We start from the raw sequence: 12,761 nt of genomic DNA, 5'->3' as shown, positions 1-12,761 counted from the left end.
TTAGGTTCATCACGGAAGCTTTTGTCAAGACTACTTTGTATCATGAAGTAGAAGATGATGAAGAACTGTGGCGAGATCCGAAACTATAGTCTTCCCTGCCTTACCCTTTGGTAAACATCTCCAATTTTTCCCACTAATAACTTAATTTTTAAGAAAATATTAAAACTATGACTACGGATTTAGCCTGACTATTTTGAAAGGCAAACTAAAATTCGTCATCCCAAATAAAAAAGACACCTACCCTCGTAGTTAGAAGTAGATTATCACGATAATATTATTAAGAGACAAATTAAAACAAAATCAAATTTTGAACAATTCCACTTAATTAAAAAAAAATAAATAAATTGATCTTCCACATCAATTTAATAAAATAAAAACCGATGAGATAGTTGAAAAAGGAATTAAATAATTTCAAATGTTTTAGAAACAAACTTATAGTACTTAAAGGCTTAGTGTGAGAAATGTTATTAGAGGATGTCTAACGAAATGTAAGGCAGGAATTATTGTCTGATTCTGGTACCCATACCTTTCGTCTGCTGAACAGTATTTGGGAAATGTATAACATCCATAATATGAGACTCCGTTAAAAAAAAAAACTGGTGGTGATATCGAGTGTCTTCAGCCATGTTGCATTTAATTTCTGTTTAATTTTTTATTCTATAATTATTCATATACGTACATGTATGCATACATATTATTTTTCAACCACAAATCTAACTAATTAAAAAACTTATAAAATGCATAAAATTGCACGGGAAAAATAAACAAATTTTATTTTTGCAAATTAAATAAAGTTTGACTAAATCAACATTAGAATACCCAACTTAAACATTTGCTGAGTGTGGAAAACTCGCAAAAAGTCACAATCATTAATATTGTTAATGAAAACGTATTCATTCATTATAGACGTTAGAGACATACACAACATATTCGGATACAAATTCTTACAAAATGTCTTGATCTAAATGATTGGCACATTAATAATGACTTCTAAAATCATAATGATTCTTAAAGTCGTAATGATTTCAATTGCCATAATGCCTCTCAAAGACATAATGACACTGAATGTAATAATGATTCTCAAAGTCATAACGACTCTTAAAGTCATAATAACTCTCAAAGTCGTAATGACAGTCAAAGTAAATTCAAAATCATAATGACTTAAAGAGTTATTTTGACTTTCATTATGACTTTCAGGGTCATTATAACATTGAAATCCATTATGACTTCGAGAATAATTTAATTTTTGATAACTATGAAAATGAAAGGACTCTTAAATTCATAATGACTTCTAAAGTCATAATGAATCTTAAAGTCATACTGAATGTCAATATTTTAATGATTCTGAAAGTCGTAACGACTCTCAATGTAATAATGCCTATAAAAGCCATAATGACTCCCAAAATCAAAATGACTCTTAAAGTCAAAATACCTTTCATTACAGAAGACAGCAACAGTCTGCTGTAGGTAGAAGATCTTTCAAAAGTCTAATTTATTTATAGAAAACCAACTGTCCTTTGTATATAGAAGATCATCTTCTATAGATATAAGGCCTTTCAACGGTATTATATAGATAGAACCAGTCTTCTTCATATATAGAAGATCATTCAGCAGTCTCATTCTTTTATAGATAAATGACCTTCCGTTGGTCGTCTATGTGTTGAAGATATTTCAACTGTTTCGTATCGTAAAAGCACCTTTTAAGGGTCCTCTAGAGGAATGTCCACTTTCATTAATATTTCCAAGAGACGTTTTGCTCTTCTCGTTCTACATTATCCACCAGCCAGTGTTATCGCTGAAAATGTCCATAACCAATATTATTATTCAAATATTTCCATAACGTATAAGATCTGACACAACGTATATCTCACCCATCATCAAGATGATTTCAAACTTTTGAATCACCTATAGAATTTAACAACATATACAACAGTACCAACGTATATGTCGTTAAGTTCTAACCCAACGTTTGAAATCACCTTGATGATGGGTGGTGTATACGTTATGACCGAACTTACGTATACGTTATGGAAAATTTTAACGATAATACTGGTCAACAAATAAATAAAAAGTTGGATTTTCTATCTGAAATTTTTGGTGTTTCGAACTCAAATTTTCGAAATATTTTCAAATCCTGCAACAGTATTCCTTGAGTAAATGTTGTTTTTAAGATATGTATTAGGCAGGGGCGATTTGAAAACCTTAATGGGCCCTTCGCGTTTCTGATTCCTGGGATTGAACTGAGCAAAAAAGTCCACTGGACCATATATCTACCGTGAAAATCGAGCCTCCCGATTTTGACTTTAAGTTTTTTATTGACGTTTTTTGGATATTTTGGCATATAACAGCCAAACCATTGAGATTTTCGATCCAACACAAAGACAAACATTGTAGCCAATACAGTAGTTGAAAACTCTCTAATACATCGCAAAAGCATTGGAACGCTCCTTCAAGCAGTTTTGGCCTTAAGAATGTGCAAACTATTCGGAAAATGTCGATAAATGACATTGTGCTACAAAATTTGACCCGAAAAATATTCAAGTGTTCTGATGCAAAATTATATCGTGTTGGGATCCATGGACAACGACAATGCCCTTATTTCGTTTGGGTCACTTCGTTTTATTTTTTTAAACCGGTAAAAGTAGTGAAAATCTGGGTTTCTTACATTTTAAAATTTAAACGGGGATATCATATCTTTTCCACAACGGATTTCTTTTGATCCTTCTTCCTTTTAAAGGGGTGAATAATGTCTTTTGAATAAGCTATTATTGTTTTAAATCGGTTAACAAATGGCTAAGTTATAGTGGTTTATGTCTGAAAAACCCCACAAAAAAACTATATAGGAATTTCTCATAATTTTCAAAAATATAATGTTTTTTTGTTTTGTTCAATATTTATTTTCAAAATTATGAGAAATTCAGTTATAGTTTTTTTGAGAGGGTTTTCAGACTTAAACCACTATAACTAAGCCATTTGTTAACCGATTTAAAACAATAATAGCTTATTCAAAAGACATTATTCACCCCTTTAAAAGGAAGAAGGATCAAAAGAAATCCGTTGTGGAAAAATAAGATATCCCCGTTTAAATTTGAAAATGTAAGAAACCCAGATTTTCACTACTTTTACCGGTATAAAAAAATAAAACGAAGTGACCCAAACGAAATAAGGGCATTGTCGTTGTCCATGGATCCCAACACGATATAATTTTGCATCAGAACACTTGAATATTTTTCGGGTCAAATTTTGTAGCACAATGTCATTTATCGACATTTTTCGAATAGTTTGCACATTCTTAAGGCCAAAACTGCTTGAAGGAGCGTTCCAATGCTTTTGCGATGTATTAGAGAGTTTTCAATTACTGTCTTGGCTACAATGTTTGTCTTTGTGTTGGATCGAAAATCTCAATGGTTTGGCTGTTATATGCCAAAATATCCAAAAAACGTCAATAAAAAACTTAAAGTCAAAATCGGGAGGCTCGATTTTCACGGTAGATATATGGTCCAGTGGACTTTTTTGCTCAGTTCAATCCCAGGAATCAGAAACGCGAAGGGCTCATTAAGGTTTTTTTGCTTCCACACAAATCGCCCCACCCTAATATGTATATTTTAGGGCCTTATTTTACGAAAATTCTCCACCAGGTTAGCGTTTACGATATTTTCGTAGGTTTTACCGTTTTTGAGATATAGAAGTTCAAACTGGGACAATGAACTGACTGTATCGCTTCCATATAAAATAATGTCATGTACGGTGCGCCTTAACTAACTTTAAATGAAAACCGCTTACAACAGAGAAGTTTTTGCGGCTTCTGAAACAGTAATGAGAAAAATCCAAAAGCAAGAACAAATCGCTGGAGGAATTTAAATTTTTTGGTTGTTAGGAACTTTTTTGGAAACCGCAAGTCTTATCGAAATCGGTCTAAAGAAAATATTGTAGAGAATTTTCACTGCTACAAAAATTTTTTTAGTCCCATTTCCATAGGATTTGCTTATTCCAAGCAAAATGTGAAAACCTACAAAAAAAAGAAAAACACAAAAATGTGAAGTTTATTCAAAAGCTCTTCGGCGATTTTTTAGTTTTTTTCCATTCCAGGTGTAAGCATCTTTCATTTAAGGTTAGTACAGGCTCGAAGTTTCTCGATGTTTCAAAACCTCATACTACATCATTGTAATTTACACAATTTAAAAAAATGAGCTTTCCTCTATCTGAAATCAGGTCGTACCAACACCTGGACCAATGTCCACAATTTCTGTTGGGAAAGTTTCTGAACCATTGGGAACTCCAAATGTCATGCTACAGCCAATTCCCCCTACAAGTTAAGATAGTATCCTCAGAATACCTTCAACAGGGTGGTACCGCCATATGGGGGCTATACTAAAACCTGGACCTATCTCCACAATTTTTTGTGGGGAAGTATATGAACCATTGCGAACTTCAAATGCCAAGCCAATTCCGTCTAAAAACGAAGATAAAATCCTCAAATCGAAATACTTGAAGTAGGGTGGTACCTTTAGGAAAAATGGTCCCTTATTGGTTTTAGTTTCATATTTGGGCATTGTCATCCAAATCTGAAAAGTGTAAAACTTTTTGTTCGATTGGTCACTGCAACTGTATGGAAAATAAGTTACTAAATTTGAACTAAACAGACACCAAAGCACGTTAAATAAAACACTGTAAAAACATTTTTAAAAATTAAAAAAAAAACTTTCACAATATGTAAAATTTGTTTAAAAATTAAAAAAAAAACTACTCCTCTATTTTTCATACAAATTAAAAAAAGAAAACTCATTTATTTCAAAAAATTTTTAAAGCATATATAGGTGACTCTCAGGCATTTTTTGTGAAAACGAAACATTGTTCCATTTTTCCTAAAAGTTCTAGTCCGCTAAAATTGGAATGCCACCAAAATTTAGTATCTATGGAAAAATAAAATAGCTCGTAAAGGCTAAGGTAATTTAATAAAACGTTTCTTGAAGGAAACAATCATACCTACATAACAAAAAAATTAACACAATATTTGTTATAGTTTCCGAAGAATGGCTACATATTTCTTTTTGCAGAAATTTGCAAAAATTACATATTTTCTAAAGTGGAAGAACATTTTTTGTACCTAGAGCACGCCGCGCCTTCAGCGTACAATATTTTGATCTTAATTTTTTGATTTCCTTAGTTTCAATATGTTTACTATCGAGTCCCATATAAAATTAACAATCGGTGACGACAAAAATCCCTCGGCAGCGAGTTCTCTGTACCGGATTGACCCGGGACCACACAACATCAGCGTTCCGGCCAGCGGCTGCCACCTCAGTGTACATGTGTTTGTATTTGTTTCGTTTTTCTGTGCTGGGAGCGGCATATCCCGGAATGTCTGCTCCGGATTCTTTTGGTCAGTGCCGGGACGGAGGAAAACCCAGGACCAATATATTTGTGCTCAGTTTGTCACATCCGCATCTTCATTCATATCCAATCTTCGGTGAGATGCAATAGATGTCAGGAGTGGGTGCATTTAAGGGGTTGCTCTGGACTTGCCCACGCGAGGGACTATGTTTCTGCATTATGCGCAAACACAGCCCCCAGTGAGTCGTCGTCGTCTGATTACGAAACTCCTTCGTCGTCGGATTACGAAACTCCACCGCAGTCTCCCCAACAGCAGCCGCACGCGCAGCATTTAACACCAGCCGTTGTTGTTCCAATCCCAGAAAATGCATCCTTTCTGCAATTTAATTGCAATGGGCTCCGATGTAAGATCGATGAAATAGTGGACTTTATGAATCGGAAGAAGATCAAGGTCGCGGCGGTGCAGGAAACCATGCTGAACGACCACAGCTCAGTACGTTGTGATGGTTACAACGTAATAAGGAAGGATCGCGCCAGATGTGGAGGTGGGGGATTAGCTTTCCTCTTGCACCAGTCTGTTCAATACAGACTTATCTCGCTTGAGCCTGTCTCTAATGACCCGTATGTATGTATGGGGGTAGCAGTCAGGTGTGGAACTGCCGAGATAGAGTTGATGAACGTATACATCCCGCCGAGAAATAGCTGTATCTCAGATTATAAGCCGCTTTTGGAAGGTCATAATCGTCTGGTCCTGCGGGACTTTAATGTGCATCATGAGATGTGTCATTCGGCCCTCGGAAACGACCAGATAGGTATAGCGCTGGCTGAACAGATTGATAGCTCTACTTTTTGCTCGGTCAATGAGGACGCCCCTACCAGAATTAGAGGAGCGTGTCACAGTTCGCCAGACATAACCATCGTGTCACCTGGTCTGACAAATGACGTCACCTGGCAAACCGTCATTTCCCTTGGATCAGACCATCTCCCCATAATTGTCTCCATCAGCAGACCACCCGATTTCATCACCTCTGAACGCCACACATTCGTCAATCATGGGAAAGCTGATTGGCCGAGTTTCAGAGAGTTCACCAATCACCGCTTCAGAGAATTGCCCAATCCTTCTGATGTTCGGGTAGCGGAAAGGACGTTCCGAGACATCATCACTGCTGCAGCCGCTCGCCATATACCTGCTAGTCGAATACCCGAAGTAAGACCAAATTTCCCAGCAGAGGCGACGGGATTAGCAAATGAGCGTGATGAGCTTCGTCGAACCGACCCCAGAGTCAGGGAGCTGACACTGGAAGTTAACAGGCTGGTCGGCGAACATAAGCGGAACAAGTGGTTAAATCATCTGAAGAGTTGCAACATTGGATCCGGTATAAGTAAATTGTGGACAACGGTTAAGTCACTCTCGAACCCCGGAAGGAGGGATGACAGGACCTAAGTCACGTTTGGCGACGTTACGTTGACTGACCCGAAGAGGTACTTATACACCACACTTCAATCGACTGTTTGTCGAGCACCCCGTGAGTGACAGGGCGTAGAGAAAAGTGTTACGTCGCATTAGATCTCTTCCTGCCGAGGATGAACCACCACAGTTTACAATGGATGATGTTGCGAATGCCATCAGGAACGCTAAATCATCCAAAGCGTTGGGCCCTGACGGAATGTCCATGGTAATGTTGAAACAGCTGGATGAGCCGGGAGTGGAGTATCTCACTAAAGTTCTCAACCTGTCGCTAGCCACCCTTATTGTTCACGACGTCTGGAAAATGGGCAGGGTGGTCCCGCCACTGAAGGCAAGGATGCCAGCAAAGGTGAAGCCGATTTCGGTTTTGTCACCTGTAGCGAAGACCGTTGAGGTCTTAGTCCTTCCCAACATTAGAAATAGCTATCAAGTTGCCGATCATCAGCATGGATTCCGTAAGCAGCACAGCACGACAACAGCGCTGCAGGCCATCTCCACACATATTTGTCGAGGACTCAACCAGGAGCGGCCGTGTGATAGAACAGTGATGGTGGCGCTTGACTTATCAAAAGCACTCCACGCTGTTCGAGGACATCGAGCAGACAACCCTCCGGCCAAGTCTGAAACGTTGGATAATCAACTATATGTGTGGTCGCCAGTCGTATGTGGAGTTCAGGAACAATAAATCCAAGCCCCGTAGAGTGCAACAGGGAGTTCCCCAAGGAGGGGTGATATCTCCGGAACTGTTTAACCTCTACCTTTCCTGTATTCCACCCCCTCCAGAAGGCATTGAGATCGTGACGTATGCGGATGATTGTACGATCCTGGCGTCAGGTACCTACCCTGATGACATCTGTGAGAGACTGAACTCCTATTTAACCGATCTTACCACCTTTTTCCACGCGTGGAATATGCAGATATCCGCCACTAAATCGACGACCACTCTGTTCACAACATGGTCGGCGCAGTATAGAAGAGAGTTGAATATCAGGGTCGATGGTAGCAGAATTCTGACCGCAAACTACACCAAAAATCTAGGGGTCACATTCGACACCACTTCCACATCGTCCGCGCATGACAGAGCTATCTGCGATAAACTGAAATGTAGAAATAAGGTCCTCAAGTCCCTAGCCGGCAGCACTTGGGGTGCAGATAAAGAAACCTTGTTGACCACGTATAAAGCGATAGGTCGGTCTGTGGTAAGCTATGCGCCAGTTTGGTCCCCGAATTTATGTGGCACGCAGTGGGATAAGGTTCAATTTTGTCAGAACGCCGCCCTGAGAACAGCAACAGGGTTCCTCCTCAAATCTACAGTGGACCATCTACATGAGGAGGCAAAGATTCTTCCAGTACGACAACATAATGAGATGCTATCGTTGCAGTACTTGCTCGGGTGTTACCGTGAGAGCCATCCCAATCACCATATGCTGGCCACCGATTCACACAGGCATATCAAGAAGGATATTCATGCTCTAGAGACGACGGTCCAACAATATAGGAGAGAACCTCTAGATCAACAGGCATACCAGGCAGGTTTGAACAGCATTCACACGGACACAGTTGCTAAGACCATAAGCAATTATTTTGTGAATGCAGTCATCGGAGCACATCCCCCATCTATCGCAGCTGACAGGCGTCAGCTGCCACGACAAACCAGAGTAGTTTTGGCTCAATTACGCTCGGGATATTGCAAGCGCCTAAATTCCTATTGGGCGGGAATCGATCGCACCGTGCAAGACTTCTGCCCAGTATGCGGCATGGGCACGCACGATATTAAGCACCTATTCAACTGCCCCGCCAAGCCTACTCATCTGACTCCAGTGGATCTGTGGTTACATCCCATCGAAGTAGCCAACTTCCTGGAACTGGAGATTGAACAGGAGAACGAACATACAAACATAATAATAAAACACTGTTGCAACAACAACAAAAATTTGATTTTTGCCAGGAAAGTCGATTTCTGAACCATTACAACGTTCTGACAGCCCTTATACGCCCATTAAAATCGTAATACTAAAGTTTTAAACGTACATACAGTCTAAGCAATATCGAAAGAAATGTAACAGAAACAAACATTTTTAGAAACAATTCAACAGTAGTTCTGCAGATGTTATTAAAGGAAACGATTAGGGTTCGTCGATTAATGCCAAAAAAAGAATTCCATTTTCTGTCGGGGAATGTCCTTTTGCGTTCGATTTTATTTATTTAGCATGAGAAACAAAGCGTCGTAGATGAAACGAAATAAATAGACGGGAAGGGTGTCTGATCCATAGAAATATGAAAATTTTAGGTAAAGTCTATCCCTAATGACGGGATTTGAACTCACGCTTTAGTGTGGGCAGATAGTCATAATAAACACATTTGATGCATGGTGGTTAAGCGGTGGTATGATCGTCAAGCATTAAACATGAGATAAATATTCTCATAAATATTACCGATAGAAAAAAATTATTCCGGGACTTATCTTAAACAATTAAATAAGAATCAATCTTGCCGACAGCTATAAACCTTCACAGAAATGAAACTAATTGAACCATGACCATTTATTTAATACAGTATTTTCGGTGGTGACGTTAGGAGTTTTCAGAATGAATATTATCAATAAATTATATCTACGTCAAAAATCGTCTACCTGGACAAAATCCCTATCTTATTAACATTACAAAAGCACCTCTTGGTTGCCTTTCTGCCTCACATTCGGGTAATTACCATGAGTGGTACGGACTTCCCGAGAATACACAAGCTATGAAGCCGCTTTTTCATCAGATGTGTCTTCTCCTTACTAAACCAATATATTTTTAAATTGTTTACCACAAAGTCGGATGCTAAAAGTCAATATTTTTTCTTTTTATACCCTACACCACTATGTGGGGAGGGTATTATAAGTTGGTTTTGGCCAAAAAGTTTGTAGCGCATCGAAATAATGGTCCTAGACCCATACTTATATATACCAAAATTAATGTCTCGACGAGCTGAGTCGATCTGGCTATATGTGTCCGTCCGTCTGTCCATCTAAACCTTGTAATCACGCTACAGGTCGCAATTTCGATCGGGTCGTCACGAAATTTTGAGGGTTTATGGGGTCCCGGAGGGGAAGAAGCCTACTGATTTTGGTGATGGTCGGATAATATTTAGGGGTCGGAATGGGCAAAAAACGTAAGTGGATAAAAAGACAACTTTTTTTTCCAAAGCGAATATCTCAGCTTCTATATGGGGTATACCAAAAGCAAAACCTGACAATGAAAGTAGAAAACATCTTCTTTCTAATGATGTAAAGTAGGTTCTCGTAGGTGATCAAACAACGAATATATCACAATAGTCGCAAATAACACCCAGATTTTCATTTTTGCGATTTTAATTATAATGACGAATATCACAGCTTTGGTTGGGGACTTTCCAAAAGCAAAGCCTAACTATGAAAGTAGAAGATCCCATCTTTACATTGATGCAAACTAGGTCGGCGTAAGTGACCAAAGAACGGAGATATCGCAAAAGTCGGTAATACATCCAATTTTTCAATTTTTTTGGAAATCACCCTACAGGTCGCAATTTTGACCGAATCGTCACGAAATTTTGAGGGTTTATAGGGGTCTCACAGATGAAGAAGCCTGTTGATTTTGGTGATGATCGGATATTGTTTAGGGGTCGTAATGGGCAAAGAACTTATTTCTATAAAAAGACAACGTTTTTTCCAAAGCAAATATCTCAGCGTCTATAAGGGTATATAAAAAGCAAAGCCTGGCAAGGAAAGTAGAAAATATCACCTTTACAACGATGTAACGTTGGTTGTCGTAGGTGGTCAAACAACGAAGATATCGCAATAGTCGCTAATAGAACCCAATTTTGTCATTTTTGCAATTTTTATAATAATGACGAATATCACACCTTTGGTTGGGGACCATCTAAAAGCAAAGCCTGACTAAGAAAGTAGAAAATCCCATCTTTAAAATTGTGCAAAGTAGGTTGGCTTAGGTGGTCAAGTAATAGAGATATCGCAATAGTCGGTAATACATCCCATTTTCCACTTTTTCTGCAATCACACTACAGGTCGGAATTTTGATCGGACCATCACGAAATTTTCTCACAGAGATGGAAGCATATTGATGTTGGTGATGTCAATAGTAGCCAAATATAAAATTAAATATTAATTATTTTGGTTCAGTTCGAATTAAGTCATTTGGTATAAAAGCCAGTTAGGCGAAAACTTTCGTACCTCCCTAAAAGAAATGTTTTCGAGTGAAAAGATTATGCACAGAGGTAGTGGTGTAGGGTATCACATAGTCGGCCCCGTACCGACTATAGCCTTTTCTCACTTGTTTTGGTCTTAATTAAATATCAATTATTATCGCGCAGAGAAAAATAAACCTTATTGACACAATTCCCCGCCGTTTTTCTTTTCCTTCAATGTCAGTCAAGTCATAAGTAAACATTTTTCCCATCATCGGCAACATCAGCAATGTAGTCATTGAGATGCAATTACTTTGTGATTATGCAAGGAACACAAATGTGAAAATTCAAATTTAATATTTAATTTTTCTTTTATATTTTGTTGGAATTTTCTTCTCCTGTCACACCTGAATCCTCGATATACAGGTGTACAAGGGCGTTGCGTATTTATGCGTAATGAAAATCATGGCATTAACATATTTTACAGCACAGCTTCATTATCAGCATCCATCGTGGCAGCCAGTCAGCCTCTTTCTTGGGGTTCCAAATTCACAAACGCAAACACATACATTTAGCAACAAAGAAACGAATGTGGGGACGTCATGTCCTTTGTGCAAGAATCCATCCAATCTAGCGAGGCAGACAGGCTAAAGACAGCCAAGCAATCCACTTATATGTCTATACCTTTTAATGAAATAGCAACAATGTCGTTATCAGCGCCCTTATTATTATTATTGTTATTCTCAACTTTTTACCCCTACTTATCTTACATGTTTTATGCTTGTAGGTTTGTTATCGTGGTCGGGTCCGCTGCACAAATGCACTGTACATACGCACGAATTTCTATTGTGATGTATACTATGATTTTCCTGATAAGAATGATGAACCCAATTGTACGACAATTGCATGTTCGGTATTAATTCAATTTCCTTGATGCGGTGTTATTGGTAACATCAAATACATATTGAAAATCTTGTTGCACGATTGCAAAAGAGATTGTGAGGATGGCACTGATGACGGGAAGTTTTGTTGTAAGTATGAACATCGTACTTAGAACATAGCATTTTTACGATGATTTTTGACGTCTTTTTAGTAGCTATCTATCTATTCGTAGTTTAAATATGTATGTAATTGTAACAAATATTTGTGTCTCTTTTCAGGTTTGCTTGAATGTAGCAATATGAACTAATGGAGATATGTGGTAAACATCGCCAATTTTTCCCAATAATAAATTAAACTTGTTCTACTAAAATATTAAAACAAAGAGTGTGGAATTAAGCCTGACTATTTTGAAAAGCGAAAACGCCATCACTCCGAAATTCTAAGAAAATATAAAGATCATACGGCTTCAAGAATTTATACATCTAAGAAGAATTATTTAGATTAAATTATGTTTAAATCTAGCTGTCTGATGTTGAATCATACAAGCTTTTGCACCAAACAATACCGATATGATTTCTGTAAACATAAGCCAAAAATAAATAATATTGTTAATATTTAATATTGATTTTAAATCATTAATATATATATATTTTTAAAACTTTACAATTTTGATATTAATTTATATTTAAATAAATTATACAGGATTTTATAATACAAAAATTAAAATAGTTAGTGTTTTCTTTGCTTTTGTTGTGGTAGGCATCACAAACGAACGGGTAAGCTTCGCGGTAGTAGTAGCGCCTAAAGAAGAATATACTTACTGAGGCTAAGCGACAAATTATTTTCTAGTTTTAAGTGCATTTATAAATAAAACACTGAAACTTAATTTTTTTAATTATCTTTTATTTTT

At 37.6% G+C, this 12,761-nt stretch overlaps 1 long non-coding RNA gene across 1 annotated transcript in view; it reads left to right on the top strand.

Moving 5' to 3' along the window:
- LOC141396729 (uncharacterized) overlaps positions 1–12,434 on the top strand; it is a 198,428-nt gene extending 185,994 nt beyond the window's left edge. Inside the window, exons 4-5 of the long non-coding RNA XR_012411233.1 lie at positions 11,757–12,000; positions 12,130–12,434. This is a non-coding gene — a long non-coding RNA (uncharacterized lncRNA). The remainder of the gene's footprint in view (positions 1–11,756; positions 12,001–12,129) is intronic.
- The last annotated feature ends 327 nt before the right edge of the window (positions 12,435–12,761 follow it).

Source organism: Musca autumnalis, unplaced genomic scaffold (genome assembly GCF_047663935.1).
Source record: "Musca autumnalis isolate F117 unplaced genomic scaffold, ASM4766393v1 scaffold_3, whole genome shotgun sequence".
NCBI lineage: Eukaryota > Metazoa > Arthropoda > Insecta > Diptera > Muscidae > Musca > Musca autumnalis.
Note: the sequence above shows the minus strand (reverse complement) of the source record. Positions and strands in the feature narration are given on the sequence as shown.